Genomic DNA, 24,926 nt, shown 5'->3' on the forward strand with positions numbered 1-24,926 from the left:
CCTACAAAGCGGCTGGATAGCCAGTCTATACTACTTTCCGCCCCTCCTTTCCTCATTGAACCACGTCCTAGATTCTTGCTCCAGCCCACCGCACCCTTCTTTCCTCTTTGAACCAAGACCTATATTCGACTACAGATCGAAAAAGATCCACATGCAGCTAGAACAACGACGGTTTCAAAGAAACTTATACCTTAGGGTCGTCGGGATGTGGCAAGGCGTGCGGCGGGAGGCCGGATCTGCCCACACTACGTACGGCAGCGAGGAAGAAGGGGTCGGTGGCCCTCCCGCACAGGCGCTGGCTGAAAGAGAACAGCGGAGCCGGCAGTGGATTGCCTCCCTCGCCGAAGGCGATAGAGTGAACGCTGCACCTCCTCCCCTTCCCGGTGCGACGGGATACGGACGCCTCCTTCACCAGCTGTGAGGGAGGAGAGAGAGACAAGAGGCCAACGCAGTCTTGTTTAGATCTGGTGAAGAGAGGGTGAGAGACTGTGAATATAGCAAACCCTAGCAAATGAACGCTGAGCCTCCAGCGTGTAACATATATGTAGTGCGGCGAGTGTGTGGAGAGTGCAAATCCTAGCGAACAAGCGATGAGGCTCCCGCTTATATATATACTACTGTAGTACGGACTGAGCTCCGGTGCCTTCACTGCACCTGCTTTTGGCTGTATGACAGGTGAGCCAGCCACATTTTGGGCCCACCTGTCATAAATCCAAAGGCAGGTGCACTAAGTCAATGAAGTTGCGTCCATATAGTACTTTCGTGTATACGACTAATATATAGTGGAGTGATTTTCTTATTCTCTCCATAACAATCGTTTTAAATTGTGTAAGTACGAAACAAAACTCTTTATTTAATGTACGGTGAAGAAAACTAGTACTACTTCCAATGAACTAACGATCCACGCCCACGCGTCTTGGTCGCACTTCCTGTCCTTCACGTGTGGTACACTACCCTCCCTTAAGTGAACAACCACACATGCGCCAAATTATCGGAAACGTGTGAGAGTGTGTACAAATAAAGAATTTTAATTTCAATTATCGGAAAGGTTTGAGAGTATTACAAAGTTTGACTTCAGTCAAATCTAATATGCGGAGTAAATAAAAATGGAGGGCTACTACGTCCATCCGGGTTTTTAGTCCACGCCATTTTTTAAATCAAAGTTAATAGCTGGACAAATAAAATTACAGGGGAGCTGGAGACAAAGTTGTGAGAAGGCTTAGAAATCAATACAAAACTTATGCTCTTAGTACCAACATCGATCCTTCTTCGAGGAAACATTTGGTTCATAGCCAATTGTGTGATAAAATTGCACCAATGTGAAAGACGACTGCGTCTCCAACGCAACCAAGGTGAACTGACGAAGGATATCATCTTTGTGCGTAACAAGCAAAGAGCACTGATGGAAGACAGGTTGTTTTTCATTGAAAATCGATCAGCTTCACCAGCCGACGCAACCATGAGGCGCAACCATGAGCATCGATAGGTCATCGTGGTGATGCATCATCCATTTGTCATCAAGTTTGGGTGAGGCACCTATGAAGTTCGACAAATCCTCCCTGTGGTCTGTTTCTTCTCAGTAATCAAGCTCGAGGAAGGAAGAACCACGTGGCAGAGGACAGTGAGGCGGAACAACAATGGCCATCCAATTTTGTGCAGTTCCACTAAAATCGAGGAAGACATGCCCGGGTATGGAGACACGCATCGCTGTTTCCAAAAATATAAAAAAGGGGTAGCAACGACATCTCAATTGTCAATAAGAATTAATGAAGAGTACACCAACAAACAGAAGCATCATAATTATCTTGATGGGAACTAAACCAGGATACCCGAGAAAAAAAGCATTTCTTCATTTAACCAGTGATAGTACTACCACCATATGGACAATGACCGCACAACCACCATGTACTTTTTGTAGAAACAACATGTATACCTCCACCGAGGCATAAATCAGGACAACTTTTCGAGTGGCATTTTCTCTATAATAGTACTAGTAGGTGATGTTGGACCAGCCGACGAACCCTAGCTACTATGCATGGGGAGCTGGGGAGTAGTCGCATAGAAGAAAACCCGCACGCAGCGACCTGGGGAGCTGGACCAGTACAAGAAGTTATACCTCAGGTGGGCGAGATGTCGTTTAGGCGGGCAGGCAGGATCTGCCCACACGACGGCAGCGAACAAGGGCGCGGAGGATCTTCGTCCGCGCCAGCGCCGGCTCCGAGAGGACGGTGCGCATCGGCTTCCTCCGTCGCCGACGATGCCAACATCAACGCTGCACCTCCTCACCTCCCGCAGCGGACGGGATTCGGCCAGATCTGTGGCCACCGGTGAGGAAAGAGATAGAGTGGACACTGTCATCTTGTTTTGATATGGAGAGGGTGAGAGAGCGAGACGCGAGAAACTCTATCAAACAAGAGGCTATAATGGAGTAAAAAAATCTCTCCATAGCAGTGGTTTTAAATAGAATACGCGCGTTCCCGGAAAGAAGAAATGAAAACTGGCGGATAATTTTTCTAACGTACCAAGAAAGAAAACTCGATCAAAAACACGCCCCCGCTTCCAGGTTGCGAGAGTCGTCGCGCACACACACATAGACATAGACATGCATATCCGTGTTTACGTAAAATTCCATTTGCATCTCCATCTCCAATCATATTTGTCCAACTGGCACATTATTTACGTTGTTAATTATACACACAGCACTATTAACGTCAACATCTCTTGTTTGCGCACGTCCGGACCGCTGCCACGGCCGGTCCTGACCAACCCGAACCCTCTTCATCACCCGCGCGTGCTTCCCGCCCGAAACGGTCAGTGCCGCATTCATGCCCGGCCAGAGCGGACGCGACCTCTCACTGGCGCCGGCATTGAAGCGGCGCGCCGGCCGAGAGAGCGTCGCCCGTGCCGCTTCCGGGTGCACGTGGCTGCTCCGCGTTCAAAGGTCGCAATAGCCGGCTACAACATGCATGTAAAAGTTCTTGGGAGTCTGTGCTACAGCTAGCTATCCTCCCCCAACTCGTCAATCTCTTCCAGTAGTGCTAGTACTCCATGGCGCGATCCATCGACAAGCATGCGGGAAAGTTATCGTATACTCGGTTTGCGGTGAGTTCCATGCCGAGAGACCATGTGGGGTTGAGCCGTGGAGGAGGGTGAGACACGAATACGACAGACGTGATTTAAACGTTGGTTTTGCTCGATGGCGCGATCCAACGAAACGAAACGTTGGTTTCTCTCCGTTTCCATTTTTTCTCCGGAAAAACGGAAACTTTCCACTCCATTTTCATTCCTATTCCAAGGTTGCCCCGTTACAACATTCCATCAAATACAAAGGAAAACTAACACGCATGCTGATGCATCTCAATGATTCACAGATCATAGCCAATATTTACTTCACAACTAAAGAAAAAAGTTGTGAGAGCGTGTACGAAAGAAAAACTACTGATGGGGTCACTACGATTAAACCCTAAACCCTAAACATGATTTAATTTCCTGGCCAGGTAGAACCTGTCGAAGGAAAGACGGCTGGCACACTCGGATCATACGATGCTTTTGTGCAGTTCCACTAAAATCGACCTGAGCATCCCTGATGGCAAAGATATTGAAGAAGTGTGATTAGAATAATAGTACTAGCACTAGTTCATGAGACATAAACTCATCACAAGTAGAAGCCGGTAGAGGTAGAGAAAGATCGACATGGAGATGGAGCTACGGCAGTGGAGCAAGCCGGATCCAAAAGGAAGATGGACTAGCTAGGACGTCGGGTTGTAGCTAGAAGGGCGGTTGGGACGCGACATCGGCCCATACCGCGGTGACCCCCGATTCGGACGCACCGACTGTGGGTTTTCTCCCTCGCCGATGTCGACCGCGTCTGCGCAGAACATTGTTCCCTTCCCCCAGCTGTGGGATAAGGCCCGTCGTTCTATGCTTGTGAAGAGAGCAACCTAAGCAAGCATGCTTGTAGCTTAGGCTCCTGCTAGTGTATATATAGTGGTTTTCTTTTTCTCTCCATATCAACCATTTTATATTGCGTACGTGTCATTCAAGAGTGAAATGATGGTTGCTTCTTCCGACTAGCTTACCGTGTGATTTTACTGCTCCTTAGTGGCCCCTACACATACTCCCCCTACGTGTATGCAACAGTCACACGTACACATGGACGCAAAAACGCGCGCGACGCCCTAATGCATGCATGTCCAAGCACACGACGGAACACACACGGTCACGCTCAAGTGCTCAACCTACACGTGCATGCACACACATACACAATCAGGGTGAGCTAGTGACCGTATAAACACCGGGAAATATATATATATTGAGCGCAATGAGCGTATTATGAAGTCCACTGACTGTATTTTTACAAATATACAGTGACAGACAGTGTATTTACCTCGTTTGAAATTAAGCCATATTAACCGGAGAGGAGGCAGGATGGACTAGCATTACTTTGATGTGTCTCGTCAACTTGCCGAACGAGGAGAAGGTTGCAAGACGGGAGAAGCTTGCGCGCAGTGGCTCGCAGGACAAGGAGAAACTTTTGACTAATGCAAGCTCTCCCTCGCTCAGGCGGTGGACGTGCAACAGTTAATTTGGTGTCAGAATGCCAGAAGCATACACTATACTACTAGTGCTATTATTGTTCGACTTCCCGAATAGGCAAACAGCCAAACGCAAAGTAAACAGGTCAGCAAACCTTGCGGCGCATCTTCGTGCGAACCGTGCGGCGCATCTTTGTGCAAACTGTGCTTGCTGCACTTTGAATGTGGCCGAGAGCTGGCTTGATGAAACACCTCGCTTCCTACTTCTTTTTTTGCGGGGTACCTCGCTTCCTAGTGACCAGTGTCTTGGATGATCGTCCTAAGAATGCTTATATATGAATAAAGCTCTCTCATTTACCCGCAAAAAAGATTAAGCCATATTAACCGGAAAGGAGGGAGTATGGACTAGCACTACTTTTTGGTGTGTCCCCTCAACTCGCAGAACGAGGAGAAGCTTGCAGGACAAGGTGAATCCCGCTTACGCCTTTTGACTAATGCAACCTACCCTCGGTGGACATGCATCAGTCCATTCGGTGTCAGATTGTCAGAGGCATACACTGTAGTACCCAACATGCGGAGTACCATCATTGTTCGACTTCACGAAGAGGCGAAGAGCCAAGCGCAGTAGTACGAGTAGTATTACTACTAGAACCACATGGTGGAGCGTCTGTACTCTTATTTTTTAATCTCTGATAAAGTACACGTTTATCCGGAGAAGGGCGGAAAACGGCAGCCCAACATGTAATGAATGATATCGATCAACCAACCATGCTCGAATATATCTTCGCCTTCGTGCGAGCCCGTCTGTGTGTTCTCACTCCTCGTCTCTCTCAAGGAACGGCGGGTTGGCTCTTTGCCGTCAATTGAGATCGGTTTGCTCACACTCCTGTCCCACATGTCAGTGATATGCCAAGAGGAGGTGCGTTGACCAACTGGCCATACACGTACTTGGTTTTGCACCTTCATACTACTCCTCCCTCCGTCACAGTTTACAGGGCGCGCTTCATTATGATGCATTTCTCTCAATGCATTTCCACCACCAGAGAGACTTTAGACGTGTTTGGTTTAATGCTCAATTAATTAGGGCGTGGTAACCGCAATCAAGTCCACAATTTTCTCTCCATGTCTGTACTACTACGGAGTGGAGTAAGTGCATGCATGTGTGTACCCGGGGTGGAAGCACTGCATGCATGTGTGTACGCATTATTCCCTCTAGTAATAGACGCCGTGCTATAACTACCAATGCTATTTTTCAGGCCGATCACTAGTCGCCTTGGTCCCACAGATTTTTTTTCTTTTTTCTGAAGCGCGATGTATAAACAGTGACGGATGGAGTAGTATGAGCGGATTCAAAGAAGAGTGTATTGACGGTTGCTTCTTCAGAGCAACTTATAGTGGGAAAGGTGGGGCTTATGATTTGACTGCTCATTACTCACTATTAATGCGGCGCAACGACCGGGCTGAGTCTCCCATGCGGTTGTGCACTACCCCCTCGGTTCTTAAATATACTCCGGAGTATTTGTCTTTCTAGAGATTTCAACGAGTGACTACTCAAATATTTGTCTTTTTAGAGATTTCAAATGGACTGGCACATACGGATGTATATAGACATATTTTAGAGTGTAGATTCACTCATTTTGCTCCATATGTAGTCACTTGTTGAAATCTCTAGAAAGACGAATAGAATATTTAGGAACGGAGGGAGTACACATACGAAGCAAAATGAGTGAATCTACACTCTAAAATATGCCCGTTTGAAATTTGTAAAAAGACAAATATTTAGGAACGAAGGAGTATAATTTTGTGCATGGCACATGGACCCGGATGATGAAGAGGCTTCTGGCAATGCTATCAAGCTTCCATCATTTGTTTACATAATTGACGTACTATACAAATAATTTTCCAGTGACATGAAATTGTACAATGGTGTGAGCTTTCAACTTTTGTTTCGCGTGTCTTGCCATCGATGCTCCTTCGGAAATAATAATAAAACTAACTTCCTTGCTAATGCATGTCAATTATTAGCAGATCAGAGCTAATAATTACATCACAACTGAAGACAGAGTTGTGAGAAGGTGTTAAATTAAAATTGATACATGCTTTGATTGGCAGCAACGTCCCCCCAGCTCTGTCTAAATCAACAAGGCATGTTGGGAAAAAAAGTAGATGTCTGGAGAATGCAACATTCCGATCATTTTGTGCAGTTCCACTAAAATAGAGCTGAGCGTCCCTTTTCCAAAGATATTAAGTGTGATTACGATAATAGAGGACTGCTGATGAAACAATAAACACACAAATAGAAGCCGGTCACCTTTGCAGTCTCTCTTAAGACTAACTAGTTGGAGAAGATTAGGCTCGGAGTTGGATGAGGAGGATAGAGCAAAACCAATCTCCCTTTGTGCAGTCGCACTGAAATGTAGAGACGTTGCCCGTGTGACATTTTAGTACAACTGCACAAAACACTCTTAAGAAAAAAGTGATTTGTGCAGTTCACCAAAAGGTCGCAATAGCAACGAGTAGAAAGGAAACAATTACTGGCCAATAACAGTTGATGACACATGCGACGACAAAAAAGAAGCATATTCCTTGTCCTATGGGAAGATAACAACACGGTTGTGTTTGTCTAAAACAGTGTGAGGACGAGAATGCAATATGGAAAGTACGCCGGACGAGCTACGTTTTGGGAAAAGAACTATGGAAGATCCACATGCAGCGACGTGGGAAGACGGGCAGTGGAGCAAGGCCGGAGGGGATACCTGGAGGTCGTCAGGATGTAACTAGGTGAGCAGCGGCGGGCGGAATCTGTGAGCAGGTGGCGTAGGCCCTGCCGCGCCGGGGCTTGGTCAGAGAGAATGGCGTGTACCGCAGATCGGGATGTGCTGCCTCGGCGCCGTCAAACAGAGAAACGATGCACTTCCTCCCTTTCCCCCGGCGGACGGGATGCGGCCGGATCAGTGACCAACGGTGAGAGAGAGAGAGGCCACCGCACTCCCTTTCCCCCGGCAGACGGGATGCGGCCGGATCAGTGACCAACGGTGAGAGAGAGAGGCCACCGCACTCCCTTTCCCCCGGCGGACGGGATGCAGCCGGATCAATGACCAACGGTGAGAGAGAGAGAGGCCACCGCAGCCTTGTGTGAGATACTCTGAAGAGTGACAAACCAGGCAGGCAGGCTCCATTGTATATAGTGAGCGGACTACCTTTTTCTCCATAAAAATCGTTTTATATTCTGTGTACGTGCCATTGAGCGCTATAACTTTATTTAAAAATAATGCGTCAAGTCGAACTTTGTTTCGTGCACGCGTGGTACACGACCTCCCTAGGTAAACAACCGCTACAGGCATTCAAATTAGCACGTGGGCTGCCATTTCGTAAAGAAATGAGCTCCACCGTGTACCCGTGCGGGTGTGGCTGGGCACGAAGCGTGAGTACGTGCACGGTGCACCTATTCTCTTCTTGTATACGTACACCACCTACGTGGGGTTGTGTGAGAGAGATACAAACCTAGAGAGATATATTGTGTGGGTTCTTGAGAGTTTTTTGGGGGGGGTCAATCAAAAAATGTAACATATGCAATGTGTGTGAAATAGAGTCATGGATATAACATATATATAGAGGGGGCGATCCACGAGAAGAGAGTGGAGGTATCATCGGCTTGAGGTGTCCATAGAATCGAAGAGAGGGATGATGTGTGTGTGTGCGTGCGCGATCGATAAAGAGTGCCATCGAATTTGTGTGTGCCCACGTCAAAGATATAGAGTGGCTGGCCTACTGGAACGTGAGATGGGACATGTGCAGTTTGTCTCTGTGGCATGGATACCTACCTGCAGCACTCGACTATCGGTGTGTGGTGGGGGAAGAGGGAGGCCCAATTAACAATAGAGGTACAATGGCTGGTATACATGTGGAGGAGGAGAGAGGCCAACCTCATGTATTAAGGAGATCGATCTGCCTCATGTATTAAGGGAGATCGATCGGCATCCATGCATATGTGCAGGAGAGGAATAAGGTTGGGAAAGAGACAGAGCTAGAGTGTTGGAGGGGGTGGTAGTGGACTTGCTTCTAACAAATGGTGGGATAGGCTTGCTAGACAAACGGAGGGCACGCCCGCAATATCAATAAGAGAGGAGATGGCTGCTTGTTGTCTGTGCACGTGCGTGTGAGAGACGGGTCAGGAGGCATGCACGAATGATGAGGGGGGACGATGTCGCTGTGGTAAGCAGACGTAACTACATAGGAAGATCAATCGCCCTTTGTTAGTGAAAGGAGAGACATAACTTGTGAGGTATGTCGATCGATGGGGGGGTAGTTAAAGTCGATCGAGGTATATGTTGGGAGATCAATCGGTATACATGCATGTGTGTGTTAGAAGCAAATGAGGCACGAGGAGAAGGATAGAGAGAGAGGGATGCATGTAGGAGGTGGTACGAGAGGCATACTATATCGAGGGGGGAGGAGTGTGCGAGTACGAGAACGATGAAAAGAGTGGTGGGAGTGAGGCATGGACGGTGACAAGAGAAGAGGGGAAGCTTGTGTTTGTGCTAGGCACACCTGGCTAGAGAGGCATATCGATTGATGTGTGCCGTAAAGAAGGAGCTAGGGGGCCTACACACACCGTGGGTGAACGACCTAAAGTGAAAAGACGAATTTGCGCGATGGAGCTAGAGAATGCTGAGGGAGGGTGAGAGGGATGTGGGCGTGTGCATGCACAAGAGAAAGTTAGCGCTAGCTACAAAGATAAGAGGGTTATGTGGGTGTAAAAGACGAATAGAGATCATATATACTTCATTATAAAAAGCGAATTCGGATATTTGAAGAATTTATCATAGTGTTCCAAACCGACGCATGTGTGAATATATATAACGGTGATACACATGGTGTGGTTATGAACATGTTATACTACATTTAATATATTTTATCTCTACTCTTATAAAAAACGGAGTTGTTGATGATGGTGTGCCTGCCATCCTGCATTATAGGCCGTCCGATTTATATCTGGCGGATAGCAAGGAAACTATGATGGTTGAAGTTGGCAACAATCATGATTGTAGATTCTTATTGAAATAGAGAAACGAATTCAAATTTAGTTCGAATTGCAGCGGTAGTCTAGACATTTGGAATGCACTAAAGTGTTGGTATGAGTAGGTTACATGCATTATACAGCAAGCGAAAAAATTTAATCGGACATAACATGGATTCATACTCCCTCCTTCCATCTATATAGGGTGTAATGAGATTTTTAAGACTGCCTTTGACTATTGACAAGATTAATAGTACATGACATGCACAATGTGAAAATTATATCATTGAAAGAACCTTTCACAGACGAATTTAACGGTGTGCTTTGTGTAAGTTGCATGTCATATATCATTGCTCTAATATTTGGTCAAAGTTAGCATCGAAAAACGCATTACGCCCTATATAGATGGAAGGAGGGAGTAGCTTTGAATAGCATTCGTATAGTAAAACGGGCCAAGACTCTCTCTTTGTGTGGTGTGAATAGTTTTATTTTTTTCGTTTTCTTTTTGGTTGAGGGAAGTGCGAATTGATTTGGTACGTACAAGTACAATATTACTACACGTTAGGCTTGTCCCTAAAATTCAACCCGCATCTTGTTATATCCCGAAAATTCAGATATCGTGCTCCCAAAACTAACGCCTTCACAACCCGCGCCTTGCTATCCCAAAATTACAACGCGCGCGAAAACTCCCTCCAGCTGCCAAATCCCGACACGCGAAATCCCCTTCTAACCCTAAGCCGAAAGGGCCGCTAGTTCAAATCGGTGGGGGGTACTTTTGTAACACACCCTACATTTTGGACAAGCGTGTCCCTAAGTCACGCTTCACCCCCTCCCATCGCCCCCTTTTCGCCATTCGAAATCCGAGGCCGCCATAACCTCTCCACTCCAGCCACGAAACCCCACCCTCCTCCGTCCGCCACGTCACCGCTACCCAGCTGGAGCCTCTTCCCCGACGACGTCGTCCACCGCAACAGCTCGACGTCCCTCCTCCACCTCCCCGGATGAGGATCCGTTGTCCATCTCGTCGTCCCACCGGTTCAGCCGCCCCGTCCTCCACCTCCAAGGAGCTGCTCCGATGATCACATCGTCTATCGCGGCTGCTCCATCCCCACAGCGCCGCCTTAACCTGCTCCACCGGAACCGCAGCATCCTCACCGACTCCTCGGACGAAGCTGAGGCCTACTCGGCGCCACCAAAGAGGTTGTACACTCATCGCATCGCACCTTCTCCTTAACTCGACCTCCCGGCGCTGACGGTGCTCCACCCCGCACCCGCATGGAGCTCTACCTTGAAGCCGGTGCCACGGGCGACATCTCCACGGCGGCTCTCCCCCAGTGCGAGGCCCCTTCGGCGGCGGCGTCCATACCAGCCGGATCTGTTGCTGCTGCTCCGGCTCTCGCTCGTTCGCTCGCGCTGCTGCTGCTGCTCCGGCTCTCGCTCGATCACTCGCTCGCCCAGCTGCTGCTGCTGCTCTCCCCCTCGCTCGTGCTGCTGCTCTGCTCCGATTAAGCCACACTTCAGTCGACTGAATCGACTTTTGGGTCAGTCGATTTTCAGGGGTTGGGGGGCTCGCCGGAGTTAAGGAAGAACCACCCGCAGCGGGGATAGGGGCTCGCCGGAGAGGTACCCCACTATCTATCCTAGGGTTCAGGGTGGGGGCGGGGGGCCTAGAGGGCTGGCCGGGGCGACGGTGGCGAGTTGTTTCGGGGCGGCGAGGCAGCACTGGGGCCGGCGGTTCGGCCGGTGGTGGCTGGCGGCTCAGGGGGTGCAGGTTGAAGATGAACTGCAGGGCCTCGCTAAACTACATGTCAAGTGCCTCTCTGCTACCATTGCGTTCAGTTTCGACAGTAGCATTCAGATTCCACAGTAAATTTCAGTTTCGACAGTTAAGTTCAGAGTCAACGGTTTTTACCTCATCTGTTGTAGTCAGGTGGTTTTTGGTGATGTTAATTTTACATCATCTATTGGAGATGCTATTAGAATCCCACTTGAGATTGACGATGTCTGTCTTGTGCTGCTTCAGCCTTGACGTCTTATGGCTCACCGGAGCTACTCCAACGACAGAACGATCCATCACAACAGAGCAGTGCCCTGGACGTCGTCTACAGATTCCTCATATCTTCCTCCACACCTCCGACAGCCACCTCTGCCTCAACTGCTTCAGCGACCAACCCAATGATGCTGAGGTCGACACGACTACGGCAAAGAGGTTGTACACTTGTTGCATCACTTATTACTATACATTCATGTCGATCCATTAGGGCTATTTTGGTTCAATGGAAAAACGTCGATCCACTGGTTGTTACCATCACTCTAAATTTCTCCATGCTCTCCTTACATAATCTCACCATATTTTTTTCGTATGCATGTCAGATATTGTACACAGTCATGCTGAACATGTAGAGAAAAAGAGAAGAGTTTTGCGCGGCAATACAATGTCATGCAGACATCGCTCCATGGTGGGTTCAATGGCAAACCCTCCCCACCCCTCTCCAGATTGTAATCCAGAGGAAGATATCTGTTCTGAGGCGGATTCAGACGCCGCTGACCACTCCTATTTACCACCCCCCAAGGTGTTTGCTCTACCTTGGCATGATGATGTTAGTCATATCATGCATATGTTGCCTTGCAGTGCCTACTTTTGACATCATATATGTCATCTGCTTAGTTTAGACATGTTCTGTAATGCCACCTGTTTAGTTTCTATATTATATATGGGAATTATGCAGTCTCATGTCTTTTAGCCAGCCATAATATATGTGAAATGTGCAATGCCATCCTGTTTAACCAGGCATCATATATTTGAATGATATCTTGCCCATCCTTTTCTTCATTACATTTTCATTTGTCGACAATGTTTGTACATTAAACTACTCTTCCTGTGAATCAGCCATTTGGGTGGGAGATGGAAAAATCTGGAGTGAAAACAAGGCCTTCAGAGCAGACAGTGCTACTTGTCGAAGCAGATATCTTGTTCGGTCCCGATAGCTCCTCAGAGATGGATTCAGAGACAGATGACCAGTCCTATTCCCCCACTAAGGTGTATGCTCTAACTTGGCACGGTTATACTGCTCATATCATGCATACGGTGTCTTGCATTGCATAGTTTAGACATCATATACACAATACTGAACACCATGTTCTTAGTTCAGACATCATATCGAATGCCCTCTGTTTAGCATATAAATCACATATGTGAATTAAATGATGCGATCCTGATTACTTAGATAACATGTAGGTGAATTATGTCATGCGATCCTGTTTAGTTATCCAGCATATCTTTGAATTATGTTATGCTATGCTATCTAGTTTAGATAGACATCATATATGTGAAATTATGTCATGCTATCCGTTTTAGTTAAACAATATACATGTCAACTATTTCATGACGTCTTTTTTCCACACTATCTATTGCATCTGTCTCTCATACAATGTCTGTACATTCAACTATGTTTCCTGTTTATCAGCCATTTGAATGGGAGCGGGTGATGCCAGTATCTAGCGGACTAAAAACACGGTCTTCAAACAAAACAGTGCTACCTCTTGGTGGAGATAGCACCCCGGTTGTACATGCACAAGAACCAGCCCTACCACACATAACCCAAACTCTCGCAGATTGTACCCCTACTGCGATGGACAGAAAACCAGCTTCACCCAATCTAACGCCAACCCCAGCCGATAGTAACCCAGTTCCTGTTGAGACAACACCATCTCCACCACAGAGCTCCCAAACAAGAGCAGTTAGTAAGGCAGCTCAAGTGCCCAAAGGGCCAATACTATCACGGCGAACCCCAACTCCACCAGTTAGTACGCCTATTCCTGTGGAGGAAGCACAACCAGCTAGTCGTAGTTTAGCATCTATCGCATTTGATGTTGTTAAATCGTATGTGCGTATCTTCCCATCTTGGAAATATTATACTGAAGATGAAGGAAAATGCCAGTTGCAGGTGTTTGTCTAGGAGTTATGTGTAAGTAATGTTATTCATGGCAATTACTTTGCTTCGTCCCATACATCCTACCTCCATGATGGTTATAATGCGGCAAATTTTCCCATTTTTCTCTATAAAGAAGGACCGATTTGGAAACTCAGGATGAGGTAACCTGTGCTAATACCTCTGCTATCTTCAAGAATGCTTGGTGGTAGTATCGGAATTACCTGAAGAAAACGTACTTCACCGGCAAAGAAACTCATCAAATTCCCTTACGTTATCCTGAGACACATTTACTGGACGATGACTGGGAACGCCTTGTTCTGTACTGGTCCTGAACCAAGAATATGGTAAGGTCTATGAGCTCATTTTCTATTTTTAAGTATTATATTCTTGCGTCTTACTGTACTCTGTTCATGTAGAACAAGTGCCTAAACCTGAAGAACAACTGTTCTAATTTAAGATTCCATTGCTATCATAGTTCAAAAAAGCGCTAGGCGTTAATTGTGCGTTTTGCCACCGCCTTGCGCTTTACTGACCAAAGCGCATGCTTATGCGCAGTTATGCACAGATTATGCATAGTTATGCGTTATGCCAACGCCTAGAGCCTAGGCGCGCTTAAGCGCTCGCTTAGGCGCGCCTTTTTTAACTATGATTGTTTTGCTCTTGTATCACTGTATTTACTCATACAAACTTATTTTTAAATTGAAGGATCCAATCGAAACTCCAATGGCACAGCAGGTATGTTCACGCATGTTTCTTTAATAGGTTTGCTCTTATCAATAGCTCTGTTGATTTCAATTTGATTTGTGTATACAGTTGACTTTCATATCATCCACATTACTAGCATCACAACAGAGCCAATAGTGTTGGTTTACATGTAGACCCGTGGTACCCATCTGAAATCTTGTTGTGCCGTGTAGTTTCCCACGCTTTGTATTCTTTCACTGCTACTTTGTCTTGAACTGATATGATTTGAACCGTGTCTCTATTTTGATTTGGCAAGACAATGCAGTGACCATAGGACATAGATATATGTTTGTTTGATGCTTTTATTATGTACTAGTACTTGGCAATAGAAGACTTGGTAGTTTAGTCCTGTCCACCTTACTAATGAACTGGTTCACCGAAATGAGTTTCATATACTAGTACATGCTAAACTTGTTATGTGTCTGCTTGTTTCTTCTTTTAGAATGCTGACAAAATATTGGGGAAGAGTGCCTTATTAAGCAATGGTAAAGGAAGTAATGCAGATAAGGTTCAGGATAGTGACACATCCTTGTTGGTCTCCAACAAAGCTGATAAAACAGCTAAGGAAGACTATCTTGAAGACAGCGAGACAACCCCAAAGTCCTGTCTTGGTTTAGTGTTCGAGTTACTGGCCACTACCACTTGCACAAGCTATTCAAACTCACTGTCTGAATCAGTTCGATTTCTTGAGTCTCAACTACAAGTTGAAAGACATTGATCAGCTGTGCTGCGACAAGAAGCGGAAGGACTGCGGAAGTCCCTGGAGCATTCAGATGCATACTTTCTGGTGCAACAGCAAGCGTTGGAGGATTTTAGTGCCAAACAGGACAAAGCTAATCAGCTTGCTAAGCTTATTGCCAGCATGGTGGATACCCAGGATAACGTTTCTTGAGCTCTTCTAAAGTTGTTTCAGTTATGCTCTTGTTTTGCTGCTGCGTTTATTTGCACTGGTGGCCAATTTTGACGGCCAGTGTATGTAATGTGCTGCTTTGTTCCCTATATTTGCACTGGTGGCGAACTTTGATGCCCAGTGGATGTAATATGTGTAATAGCGGTAATAGGCTAGCGTTAATTGCTTGCTTACTTATTTCCTTATTGTCTTGTTTAGTTGTTTGCTTGTAGTCACTGCAGTTCTTTTTCTGTTTTTTCTAGTGGCCACAATAGCCTATTTTTGGTAACTAAGCCAAAATAATCGTGGCAACACACGGACTGTTGTAACCATGGGCCTCCTGCAGGCCGTATGATCCATGGGCCTTCGTCCGGCCGTAGGATCCATCGGCCTTCTATACGGGCCTTAGGGTCCATGGGCCTTCTACGGGCCGTAGGGTCCATGGGCCTTCTACGGGCCATACGATCCATGGGCCTTCTACGGGCCGTACTATCCATGGGCCTCATACGGGCCGTAGGATCCGTGGGCCTTGTACGGGGCGTATCATCATTTCGCCAATCATGGGCCATACTATTCGTGGACCATAACGGGCCGTTAATAGGTCGTATTTGATAACTCTATGAAAACAGCCCAACGGGTTTTTTTACATGAAAACGGCCCAACGTATTAACGGTGCGCGAATGGGCCGACTGTAACGACGGGCTGAATTTGGCCCACAAGCAGAAAATGACAGTAACGAGCCGTATGTAACCGAATGCTGCAAATGAGCCCAAGAATCAATGGGCCCTGAGAAGGCCGAAAGATAACTTGGGCTGGAAATGGCCCAATGGAATAACGGGCCGTTAATGGGTATAAAGTGATACACTGTTCATTACGGGCCAGTTTCACCACGGGCCGTTAATGGGCCAAGAGTTACAAAGGTCCTCATATGGGCCGAAAGAAGTCATGGGCCACACATGGGCCGGAAGTTAAAACGGGCTAAATCATATTGGACGGCCCAGATGACGCTATTGGGCCTAATTCGGATAGGGCGTAACGGGCCCTGGGTTAGCGGGCTGTAAATGGGCTATATGCGAACAGGCCATTAACAGGCTTTCCCTGGGCCGGCCCGCCACCTTTTGACCAAGTCAAATGGGCCGGCCTTTTCACAGGAATGGGCCTTTGTTGGGCTGTGCCACGTGTCGCCGTATCATAGGTGCCTTCGGTCCAATGAGCGGATGAGATCTGTCCCAACGGTGAGCCGACACGTGTTTCCTCCAGCCAATGATGATTTTACACGAGGAAAATCCCCATTGGTCGGGGCTGTTAATGGGTTATCGGATCCAAAACCCGACCCGATAGCTTAACGGCGTTCCGTTACGGTGGATGCCACGTGTCGGTCACCCTTGACGAAAGCACTTCTGTGATACGTGATTTATCGTCATGGAAGTGGACACTTCCGTGATGATAATTTTGGTAATGTCATGGAACACTTCTACGACAGCACAGGTATGACTATCTTCATTCTGTCATAAATTTGTCATGGATGTACATGCATGACAAAAAATGCGACCTACTGTGACAAACATGTATCATCACGGAAGTGTATTTTTTTGTAGTGATTGCCTTGGATATCGTCATGATTATTCGATTTTCTATCAATTTCCCAACAGTAATTTGGTTACCCACCGTATGTTATACTAAAGAGAGAAGCCTCTAGTGCCAACTATGGCCCCCCGATCTACTTTTATCATATCTTAAAATCCAAATATACCTTGCTGCCATTTTTCTTTACTTATTTTATTTTGTGTTTTTTCTATCTATCTGTCACTACAAAATTTAATCTTGCAAGTAATCATCAAGGGATTGACAACCCCTTGTTTGTGTTGGTTGCAAGTATTTGTTATTTTGTGTGTAGGTACTACTAACGAGGTGTTGCGTGATTCTCCTACTGGGTTGATAACCTTGATTCTTAATTGAGGGAAATACTTATCTCTACTGTACTGCATCATCCCCTCCTCTTCGGGGAAATCCCAACGCATCTCACAAGTAGCACTAAGTAGTTTTTATTTTGTGCTTTTGTTTTCTTTTTAATTATGGGTAGGAAACACAAAATACAAAAAAAATAGTTGTACCTCCTAAACCAATGGTTGGAGAAACACCCAAAATCTATCATACTGCTCCAGCTTTCTACTTGGATCATCTTTGGTCCCTTTGTGCTCGTGCTGAAAACCCAACTAGCTTAGTTGTGGGAAAATCATTAAATGAGCATGCTTATTTTGTGCGACACCTCTTATCTCAAAAAGGGAAACTTTTATGGCATCATATTAATAATTTGCATTGCTATGCTTGGAATTTATGTGAAACATATGGTATTACTTGTTGTTCTGAAGACCCTAAAAACACCTTCCCTTCCTATGTGAGTTTAAGGATAATGGAATGGTATATTCTTATGAAAAAGGTGTTTATAATTACTATGATACTAAACAAATTGAAGAATTTGTTTCTTTTAAGGGTGCCTATGAAATTGCTTCTTTGATTGAAAAGTATGATCTTACTCTTTACAAATCTAAATATTTTGTCATACTTAAATATTGCTATGAAAACTATGCTTCTAATGCTTATGTTAAAGCATATATTGAGGACGCCTCCATGTCCAAGAAGAGAATAATATTTTGCAAGAAACTATGGAAGAAGAAATTGTTGAAGCTGTGAGCTCATTAGATGAAAATGATGAGGAGAGCGAAGAACAAAAGGAGGAAGAGCGGATTAGCTACCCGTGCCCACCTTACAATGATAGTAACTCTTCAACTCATTCATTCTTTAATTTCCCTTCATGCTTACCGAAGGATGAATGCTATGATGATTGGTATGATCCAGTTGATTCACTTGAAATATACCTTTTTAGTGAAATTGATGCTTGCTATGCTTGTGGCCATGATGCCAATATGAATGATGCTTATGGAGATGAACTTGCTATAGTTCCTTATGTTAAAAATGAAATTGTTGCTATTGCACCCACACATGATAGTCATATTATCCTTTTGAATTCTCCCAACTACACTATAACACAGAAGGTTGCACTTATTAAGGATTATATTGATGGGTTGGGTTTTACTATTGCACATGATGATTTGGATGAATATAATATGCATGTTCTTGTTGCTCCTACTTTCAATTATTACAAGAGAGGAACTACATCTCCGCCTCTCTATGTTTCCAATATGATAAAATTGCAAGAAACTACTTATGCTATGTATCGGCCTTTACTTTGTGTGCATGAATTGCTCTTTTATGACATGCTGATGCATAGGAAGAGAGTTAGACTCCGTTTTTATGTGATATATCACTACTGCAGGATGCTGCTAACGCGACACTACGATCAGAGACCCTTTGATGAAACTATGTGCGATGCATTAATCGCAAACTATGATGTAAAAACCCATCAAAAAGGATGCAAAATGTTTGCGATGGCGGAGACATCAAACATGGTTCAGATATTAGTTGTGTGTGTGATGCAGGGCATACGATTGATCCATTGGAACTGTTTGCAATGAGTTAGAACAACATAAACAGGCAGCGATATCAAGATGTGTGCGATATGCGGCATACAATTCACTCAGATGAACTGTTTGCTATTAGTGAATGCAACAGAAACGGTTAGCCAGATCAAGGTGTGTGTGATACACGGCATACAGTTCACTCGGACAAATTGTTTTTTAATAGGGAACACAACAGAAACGTTTCAACCTAACAAGATGTGTGTGATATGCGGCATACAGTTCACATAGATGAACTATTTGCGATGAGCCAAAAGAACACAAATGATTTGTGTAAACAAGATGTGTGTGATACGCGGCAAACAACCCACTCGGATGAACTATTTGCGATGAAAAATTATAACACGGACGGTTACTACAGTTAATTCGTGTGCGATTCTATGTCTACAAAAAACTTCGAAAAATGCAGACTAGTTGCTTGTGGTAGCAATGCGTCTGCGAGTACTCGTGTGCGATGATTAGTAAGTTACACATATGTTTCCTTATGTTAACATGTGTGTGATAGATAACATGTGACACCGCATACGGTATTCGGGTTGCGTGCTGCACTTAGTCTTCCCGCGCTCCACATGGGTGAATTGCAAAATCCCCAATCCCCTAGCCAGCTGCTAGCTATAAATACTGAGGGAGTCCTGGACTAAGGGGTCCTCGGGCGTCCGGCCTGTTATCCGTTGGGCCGGACTGATGGGCTGCGAAGACATGAAGGCCGAAGACTGTACCCGTGTCCGGATTGGACTCTACTTGGCGTGGAAGGCAAGCTTGGCAACCGACTATGTAGATTCCCTCTGATGTAACCGACTCCATGTAACCCTAGATCTCTCCGGTGTCTATATAAACCGGGGAGCGTATTCTGGGTAGGTACATATACACATTACCATAGTCATACAGGCTATACTCCTAGGGTTTAGCCATTACGATCTCGTGGTAGATCAACTCTTGTAACACTCATATTCATCAAGATCAATCAAGCAGGAAGTAGGGTATTACCTCCATAGAGAGGGCCCGAACCTGGGTAAACATCGTGTCCCCCGTCTCCTATTACCATCGATCCTAGACGCACAGTTCGGGACCCCCCACCCGAGATCCGCCGGTTTTGACACCGACATTGGTGCTTTCATTGAGAGTTCCACTGTGCCGTCGATGAAAGGTTCGATGGCTCCTTCAATCGTCGACAATGACGCTGTCCAAGGAGGAACCTTCCTCCCTGGACAGATCTTCGTATTCGGCGGCTTCATACTGCGGGCCAACTCACTTGGCCATCTGGAGCAGATCGATAGCTGCGCCCCTGGCCATCAGGTCAGATTTGGAAGCTTGAACTATGTCGCGGATATCCGTGGAGACCTGATCTTCAACGGATTTGAAACCGCGGCCCTTCGCCCCGATAAGCATGGCTTAAACCTGCCATCAGGCCACATCCAGGAGATAGCTCCCGTAACAACTCCGGCCTTAGATCCGGAGCAGATCGAGTCGCCCGAAGATGGGAAGCTCAACCCCATCACGGAGGCTACCGATTCCACGGCATTGGAGCCGCACACAGATTCTGCTTCATACGATATCTGCATCAACGGAACCCAGACTCGTCTCCGGCGACAAGTTCTGAACCCGGCGAGTCCGCGGATACCGAACTCAATCGGTTATCGATCTTGTAGTTCAGCGCCGCAGACGTCTTCCAACACCCGCCCATGGGCGACGTACTAAACTCACTAAAAAACCTATCCCTGGCAGGCGACTCGCCGCTGAACTATGTTCGGTTCGAACTTGCGGCGGACGATGGAGAATTTTGCTTCCCACCCGCCACCCACTTCATAGCCACTGTCGAAGACCCAACCAACACGCTTGACCTCGGCTCCGAAGACATCGACGGTATGGACGACGATGAGGGGCAAGGCCAGAACTCACCACCCGCTAGACGCGGGATGGCCATTTCATGGTACAACGTGTGTATGGCAGAAACACCCAAGGACGCTCTCGACGATGACAAGGAGGATCCGGTTGAGGATAAACCTCCTGGTACACAGTCCGAACACCGGCGCGCCCGGCGCCACTCTAAGTCACGTCGCTCAAGAGAAAACAATACTAGCATAGGAGAAGATAACACTCCGGACAATGAAGACCCTATTTAGGTAGGATCCGAACAGGAGGAACAGGAAGGCGGGCAAGACAGTCCTGATGAACAGGCCACATATGGAGACCTGGAGGATAGCAATTATCTCCCACTCTCCGAGGAAGGGGAGATCCTCGCCAACGAGGATTTTATCGTGCCTAAAGAATCTCTCGAGCAGGAGCGCTTTAATCGCTGACTCATAGCCACTGCAAGGAGCCTAAGGAAGAAGCAGCTGCAGCTTCAAGCGAACCAAGATTTGCTCAATGATAGATGGACCGAAGTCTTGGCTGCCAAAGAATACGGCCTTAGCGGCCCAGACAAAAGCCACCCCAAGAGTAGGTGGCTCCCTCAATACGATGGCAGGACGTTGGAGCCCACACCACCATCGAATAATGCGGTAGGCCGACCACAGTTCGGTCCGGATAAAGCAGCAGCCCAAGCAGAGCACCATACCAACCCATCCGGCCGTCAAAACAAGAACAAAAAAGCTCGAGGGAATACTTGCGACATCCAACAAGACCTGGAGGGTAGAACAGGACACACAAAATCGATATAATCGCGGAGACATGCCCCGACCGGTGATGATGGTTACCTATTCGGACACAACAGAGCCGACCACGCCCGGTCCGAACACTGTAAACGGAGTCCGCCAGAGGTGCTTCATAGTGTGGCCCAACATAGAGGAGCCGCACACCCTCTCTGCTTCACTAACGAGGTAATGGAGCATGAATTTCCAGACGGGTTTAAACCCATTAACATCGAGTCATACGATGGAACAACAGATCCCGCGCTATGGATTGAGGATTACCTCCTCCATATTCACATGGCTCGCGGAGACGACCTTCATGCCATTAAATACCTACCTCTCAAGCTCAAAGGCCCAGCTCGGTACTGGCTAAACAGTTTGCCAGAAAATTCTATTGGCAACTGGGAAGATTTGGAAGACGCCTTTCGAGACAACTTCAAAGGAACATATGTCCGGCCACTTGATGCCGATGACTTGAGTCATATTGTCCAGGAGCCCGGCGAGTCAGCCAGGGAGCTCTGGACTAGGTTCTTAGTCCAAAAGAACCAAATTGTCGACTGTTCAGACACAGAAGCCCTCGCGGCCTTCAAACATAGCGTCCGGGATGAAAGGCTAGCGCGTCACCTCGGCCAGGAAGGACCCAAATCCATGACAGCCCTTGTCGCTCTAATGACTCGCTTTTGTACGGGAGAAGACAACTGGCTCGCTCATAAAAGCAACAACGCCAGCGACCCGGGCACTTCTGAAATCCGAGACGGCAACGGTAAGCCACGACGAACCAAACACAACGGTCGCAATAATACTGAAAGATTAGGCGACACAGCGGTCAATGTCGGATTTCACAATCCAAAACCCGGTCAACGGAAGAAGCCACTAATGGCAAACAATGATGGACCATCCATCCTTGACAAGATATTGGACCGACCTTGGCAGATTCATGGTCACCATGATAAGCCAGCTAATCATACCAACAGAAACTATTGGGTCCTCAAGCAGGCAGGTAAGCTTAACGCCGATCACAAGGGGAGGAGGCCACCAAGTGATAAAGACGACGGAGCAGCTCGCCAACTATCGGGGATATACCCCGCGGTATGACCCGGCCAGACTTGGTGACTCACCAGAGACCTGGCCAGACTTGGCGACTCACCAGAGACCTGGCCAGACTTGGCGACGCACCAGAGACTTGGCTAGAGCTTGGCGACTCACTTGTGATCCGCCCAAACATGGAGATTCACAGGTAACCCGCCTGTACATTGTGACTCACTGGAGACCCGGCGGGCGGATCAGACAGACGACAAGGCCCAAGGCCCAGCAGGCTGGCTTATACTCTGGTGGGCCGGCTTAAGGAGAAAGGGATGACGAATATTTCCTTTACGAGGAAGGAAGACCCAGACTTGTATTCAACTTGTAAGAAAAGATAGACTAGTCCTAGTCCTACTAGGACTCCGCATGTAACCCGCCCCTCTAACTTATATAAGGAGGGGCAGGGCACCCCAAAGAGGGACAAGTAACAAGAAACAATCATGAGGGCTAGACACAAAGAGCCGGCCAAACCGGCGACTCACTCATGATCATAATGAGAGCTAGCCACAAACAGCATGTAGGGTTATTACCGGATGATGTTTCCCGGGGCCCGAAGTTGTCTAAATCCTTGTCTTGTGTTGCGTCTCTCGATTCCGCCCAACCCCTCTCAAGCTACCACATAGATGCACTGGCCTCGCGACTAAGTCCTGACACTAAGGACATCTGCCGTGACAATTCCACGACAGTTGGCGCCCACCGTGGGGCCTGCGCACGGTGGTGTTGAGTTCTTGAAGGGATCTGTTCTTAGGGATCGAGAAACTCGCGATTAGCCAGATAAAGATGAGCGGGCATGGAAGGATTACGCGGAGTAACCCGGCATGGGCCGGCTTAAGACAGAACCGGCAAAGTCAATTTTCTGCAAGAAGTTATGGTTTTTTCCTTATGCTGCCGCCGCTGCGTTTTTGCCGTCGGAGATAGATTCTGCTGCAAGCTGCTGTACGATGCCGCTGCACTTGTACATCGTCAAGACCGACAAGAGTTCCATCACGCGCGTCAGGTTCGGAAGTACGAACATGTCTCCACCTCAGCTGTTTCCGAGGCATTCCCGACGCAGAGTACCAGCGGCCAGGAAATCAAGTCGGACTCCTGGCTCAATAGGAAAGGAAAAAGGGGTTACTAGCCCACGTGAGATACATCAAGAGGAATATTCCTTAACTGATTAGACGCTTGAGCTAAAAGCTAAAGGTGAACTAGTCTGATCCGAGTACAATTCAGATTTTGTAGTCCATCTATGACAGAGAGCGGGCATCCGAGTCAATCGGGGAAGAGTTCAAGTACTACTACTACTGGATCATCAACAGGGAAAAAGTGCATATAGCCAACACATGACCTAACACTCCAAATTTCAAGACCGCAGCCTCGGGTGCCACGCTTCACGAACAGGCTGCGCGTGCATACGCTGAAGCATGCAGTAAAAAAACACACGACCCGGGCGGGCGTGGGTTATCCACGGCCACCACAACTGGGTCAGACCCGCCTGGATCGACCCGGCCGCTCCCCCGCTGCTGCGGCTCTGCCATGGCCGACGCGTCGCTCCGTCACATCGCCTCCAGCGCCTGCTGCCTCCGCGGCTAAAACAAGCAACCGTACTACCAACTCGCCTCTGTGCCATGACCCGATACTGCTGCCTTCGTCAGTGTGTGTCCCGGAGGACGTACGCACAAGTCGTCTTTTGTCCAAGGAAAACAGGACAATGGCTCACAGTTTATGGAGACAGACGAGATCATCTCTCGTTCAAACATCAGGTGAAAATCGTCCAGTCTGTTTTAACAACACATATTAATTTTTTAGAACAATTACTTTGTCCCGTAATATTTTTACGCGGGATAATCATTCAGGACAAAGGTGTTGTACGGCGGATATGGAGCGCACACCAGTATAAATCTACACTGACGTTCATCCGTGTCATGTTGCTCGATGGATAGACAAGCAAGTCGTCGTCCCCGCTGCCTGGTTTACATCAACGCGCCGGCTGACTCGCTCGTCTGCACCGCCTTACAACACCACGGACGAATCGCCCGTCCGCCCTCGCGGCCGGTTCACGCGTCCACGCCGGTTTACGACGCGGAGAACAATTTGCTCGTCCGCACCGGCGTACAACGCTACAGCCGACTCATCCGTTTGCTCCTTCGGGCGACTCATCCATGGTTGATTTTAGCTTCACCGTGGTGACCATCAACTCCATGGCGGATAATTTCCGGCCTAACATATCAGGTGACATCTATCTAAGTCTATTTTTGACACATTGTTTTTGTCAAAAGAACAGTTACTTCGGACCGTATATTTTGATATGCAGGACAATTATTCATTATAAAACGTGGTTATGGAGCACGCGCTGGCAATGTACTACCCGGTGTTTGTGTTTGTCACATTACACGGTGAATGAACGTGAGCAAATCGCCGTCCCTGTGGCCCGGTTTACATCAGCTTGTCGGGGCCACGCCTGCGATTAACTCGCCCGTCTGTGCTGGTTTACAACACCGGTGCCGATTTTCCCCATCCGCAATGGTTTACAATGCCACGTCTGATTCATCTAAGCTGCCCCTGATGC

This window comes from Aegilops tauschii, chromosome 3, assembly GCF_002575655.3.
Source record: "Aegilops tauschii subsp. strangulata cultivar AL8/78 chromosome 3, Aet v6.0, whole genome shotgun sequence".
Classification (NCBI taxonomy): Eukaryota; Viridiplantae; Streptophyta; class Magnoliopsida; order Poales; family Poaceae; genus Aegilops; species Aegilops tauschii.